This window comes from Drosophila willistoni, assembly GCF_018902025.1.
Source record: "Drosophila willistoni isolate 14030-0811.24 chromosome 2L unlocalized genomic scaffold, UCI_dwil_1.1 Seg72.1, whole genome shotgun sequence".
NCBI lineage: Eukaryota > Metazoa > Arthropoda > Insecta > Diptera > Drosophilidae > Drosophila > Drosophila willistoni.
In genome coordinates, this window is record NW_025814049.1 from 3577854 (window position 1) to 3582652 (window position 4799).

Below are 4799 nucleotides of genomic sequence, written 5' to 3' on the forward strand. Positions count from 1 at the left end.
TTTGTTGAGTGGTTTATAGAGTGAACCAATCCCTGTTCAGGTAAAGCACATTCAATAAAAATTGTCGACCTCCTTTTCCTTTTACTTATTCTCGTTTAACCACCTCAAGCACCACCACCACCACCACCACCACCAGCACCCTGGTGGCAAAGCCTTGAACACGTTCTTGAAAAGGTGTAGAGTAGCCAGCCAAGAAAAGAAAGAAAGAACGAAACGAGAGTTAAACCAGTTTTTCCACAGCTTTTTGGCGGCTGCCCAGCATCCCAGTCGGCACACACACACACACACACACACAAAACGAAAAGCGATCTCAAAAAACACAATTCCAATTCCAACTTCAACTTCAGCTTGGTCAGCGGCAACAGCAGCTGAGACGACAATGTCTGCGCCACTTTTGATTTTGCCTGTGAATAAACCGGTTCATTGTATTCATTGGAGTTGGTTTGAAGTAGCTAAGGAGAAGGAGTACCAGATGGAGGTGAAGCGGCGACAAAATATAGTATAGTTAATGATGTCTTCCAGATGTACAGGCACACACACACACACACACACACATGCAGTCGTCTTCTGTGTGGGTGTATTCTCTGTGGGCTTAATGAGGAGTTGAATAGGAACCTACATAGAGTACATTATAATTGATATTTAACAGGCATGTATGTATCTCTTTCCCTTTCTCTCACTCATTATAGATTCCAGACATGTGGTCTAATCACAACAAAAAAAAAATTAAATACATCTCTAAAAATATCACAACACGCATTTCCAGTGATGAAATGTATATAGAGAAGTCTTCTAATAATAATCAAACGTAAAAGACCTAAAAACATGGGGAAAGACCTAAAAATCATTGCGGGGGCGTTTCATGATCAAACTCACTAGCACTCCATCTCTCACTTATTCACTCTCTCAATGTGCCTCTCTCACTCTCCCTCTCTCTGTCTCTCTCTCTCTCTTTTTCTCCCACACTCGAACTGGCTTGCTTTCACATTACGGCTAGCCTTTCCTGGTTCTCGCTGCAAGCGTTTTTTTTTATACCCAGCATCTGAAAAGTGAAAGAGTATATTGAATATAAACAACTTCTTTTTTTTATAACAGAAAAGATTCCTAAGAACAGTCCACATTTCTTGTAGTTTCCTAATTCCTTGAAAACTAGAGGTATAAAAAATTCTTTTTCCTATTCACAAAAGGGTTAAAGTAGAAGCAATTTCTTAAAATAATTATAACGTAAAATAATAATAAAATATTTGCTTAAATCCTTAGCAGTCGTTGTCAAAATTTGTTAGAAAATAAAGAAACTGAAAAAGGAGTATCTCAGTTCTTTACCAAAAAAAAGTTTCTACACATTTCGCGCAGTTATTGAGGGCTAAATTTAGTTTATACTTGGAAATTTAGCAATATAATAGAACATTTTTCATTATATCACATTTAATAATAAGGGACAAAAGGAAAGTGGGATAATCCATAATCCATATCCATAAAGGTCAACCTTTAAAAATAAAAACAGGGTATTAGGTATAAGCATAACTAACTAACTAACTATGGTTAGGTTAAAAGATAAAATAGTCAAAAAAAAAATTGAAAAACCCAATAATGTTTATATTTACAAAATATTATAGATCAAATAGCATATTACATATCACAAAATATTATCTTAAAAGACTAATTTTCACTTTTACACACCAAAAAATGTATATCATAGTTATATACGGATTCTACTGTATTTAAAGTACAGTAGAATCCGGTTATAACGACGCTCAACAGAACGACGTTATATCCGGAAGACGTACTAACCGGAGGTTAAGTTTGTATTGGGACCAACCAATCACTCATTGAACTTTAGTCGCTATACTGATCAGTAATACAAAATTTCTCTATAATTTTCTATGAGCAAAAGTCTTAAGTCGAGTTGTCAAGAAACTAGTCAATCAATAGTTTAATTTGCTTTAAAGTTAATTAAAGGTCTTAGTCAGGTCTAATGTCAAATTTTCAAATCTTTTTATCGCTTATGGGAAAGAATTTCACAGTTTTGAAAGAAATATTAACTCTAAAAACTCTCAAAACACCTCCTACACACAAAATGAAGTATGAAAAGAAACATTTTGGATTCCATTGAAAAGGAGTTTAGGGTGACAAAGTAAAATGAATGAGTGGCTTGGCATGGATGCATCTCAGAGTCCATAATAGTTACACGGTATTTCAGAGACATCAACCACAAGATAATATATTAAGAATTTTTTACATTCACTTTTTTTTTTACATACATTCTGGCGCTTTCCACCCTGTGTGAGTGTGTGTGTGTGGGCAAAAGATTTAGATATAGATTTATGACATAGAAATGTCAAAGAGCCATTTGTATATGCAAACACTTAACAATTTCTATTTTTGAACACGCCTTTTGCATAGATGGCATGCAGAAGAAGAATATGCATTTACATCTATCTGTATCTATGAAGACCATTTCAGATTTAGAAAAATAAAAATTAAAAAAACAAACAAAATATTGAACAAGTTGATTTTTGAAGGTGACTTTCAAATTTTTACACACCATTCATTCCGAAACGGAACTATAAAAAGATGATGATGGTATTCATGGTCCATTTGATATTTTTAATGGCTAATTGAGGGTTGAATTTAGAAATATATTTTTCAAATATTTAGGTTTACATTTGGTTAGTTTCTGTAATAAAAACATGCAAAGCTAAGATTTCTTGATTAACACTATCATTTTTTTTTATTTATATTATGTTGGGGTCCTTTAAGGAAATTCCCCGATTGCAGAGAAACACAAGGGTACGCTTTGGTGATTTATTGCCCAGATTTTGTGTAATTAACAAAAGAAAAACCTTGAAAAATCATAGCTAAAAGTAGCTTTTTCCGGTTAAACGAAGCTGTCAAATTTTGAGATAGTGTTGCCAGATGCCAAATTTCGGATACTCGAATACGCGGGCTTTTTGAGACTTTTGTTCGCACTATTCTCAACAAACGAAAATATTGTTCAGTTTACATGATTTCTTGATTTTAGAGAACAAATATAGTTCAGAATACAATATTCAGCTGCCAGAGCAGGCGAATATTCCCTAATTCTATAATTCAGAGTAAAATATTTGGCTGCCAGCATTTGCCAACACTAAAATCTAGCTTTAGCCGATTTTTTCACTTTTCAACACTGAAATCTCGAGTAGCTTAAGTAAATATTTACCTAAATTTTAAATTTAAGAAAATCTTTGATAATTTTTAATCATTGTTATTTTATTCAATTATTATCATCAATTCCCTATATTAAGATACTTAGATTTCGGTTGGCAACTCTAAGGTGCAAAAATCTGAATACATTTTTTATAACTATAGGTGACTACCCTAAAGTATACTCCTAAATCTCTTTTACAACTAAAAGAATATTAAGGCTTAGGCCATAAAATATATCTTTATAAATACTACGAACGTTTTTTTTGTTGGTCTAAACTCTAACTCATGGTAGAAAGTAAATTTCTTACAAATCCTATAGGTAAACTTTGCTACCCTATGCTAAGTAGACTGCTTTAATGAAGTCGGCAACTCTAAACTATCAAAATAGATTTCCCAAAGGTGAAATGTCATAATCTTTTAAGAAAATTGGTGAGTAAATTGCAGTGGCCCTTTTTTTTTTATTGGTATTACAATTTTTGCAATTAACTGGCCCAAATTCTACTTATCGTTATAATTTTTTTGATAGCACAGTGACTGGCATTTACAAAGGTTTTCACAGGCCCTTTTCAAAGATTTTCACTTGGGTGACAAAAATTGTACAGTTTGTGTGACCTTTAGTGAAAGTGAGCTACGTATGCAATGGCTGTCTATGTAAGTCTAACTTTTTCTTTATATGGTTTTAGATTTAGTGGTTATTAGCCAAGATTTCTTTACAGTGAAAACGTGTTGTCTGTTTTGTTGGCTTAAATGTGCAGACCCAAATTGCAGGACATCCGATAAAGCAAAATAATAGATCCAGCTATAGATATGTATATGCATATGTATATCCAAGTGAGTTTCAATTTGCATTACCATTTTTTGTATGGTAGCCAAAATCCCAAAAATCTGGTTCTTTACTTTAGTACATGGAGCACTTTTTATGATTCAATATATCTACATATTAGTTAAGTCTGTGTAAAGACATTCAATTTTGGCTCTATGATGCAGTTCATTAGTGTAAAAAGGTCAATTTTTAGTATCTTCTTTTGTATGACTTGTAGTTTTTTTTATAGAGACTGGAGCTTTATATGAAATACAAATTGGAGTTTCTATTGATTAACGATTAGTCGAGTTAGCAGGTTTTGTGTGGATCGCATAACCATTTTGTATCTAAAGTAATGATTTATGAAGATTTTTTAAACAGTATTTCTTTACTTGATCGTTTTCAATAGAAATTTTCCAGTTTCAACTGCTCTGATCATTGTTGGACCCTAGTTTCAGTCATAAAATAGCTTTTCGTGGTATAATTTTTGGATTTTTCAAAATTTATATAATCAGAATTAAGTTTTTAGAGCTAATTAAAATTCAAATTTCGATCATTCGTTTAAAAACTCACTCGCTCTCGTTCACTCTCACAAAAAAAAAGAAACGAGCACTCTAACGCCGCCACTGGCCTACGGCCAACTCCGACCTTATGCACCGCCTAGTCAAACTCGATTACATATATCTTCTTTGTTTATAGTCCGATTTTAATATAATAAAAGATAGGTTGGTAGATATTAATTGAGCTAATTACTGTGCCAATATTTTGTTCGATAGTCCAAAAGTTAAGAGAGGCAATCAGTTTTTTTCTA

At 32.9% G+C, this 4799-nt stretch overlaps 1 long non-coding RNA gene across 1 annotated transcript; it reads left to right on the plus strand.

Annotated features, from left to right (window-relative positions):
- Positions 1-3580: 3580 nt before the first annotated feature.
- Positions 3581-4007, plus strand: LOC124460140. The gene is made up of 3 exons (XR_006954084.1): positions 3581-3615; positions 3713-3837; positions 3903-4007. It is a non-coding gene; the product is annotated as an uncharacterized LOC124460140 (long non-coding RNA).
- The last annotated feature ends 792 nt before the right edge of the window (positions 4008-4799 follow it).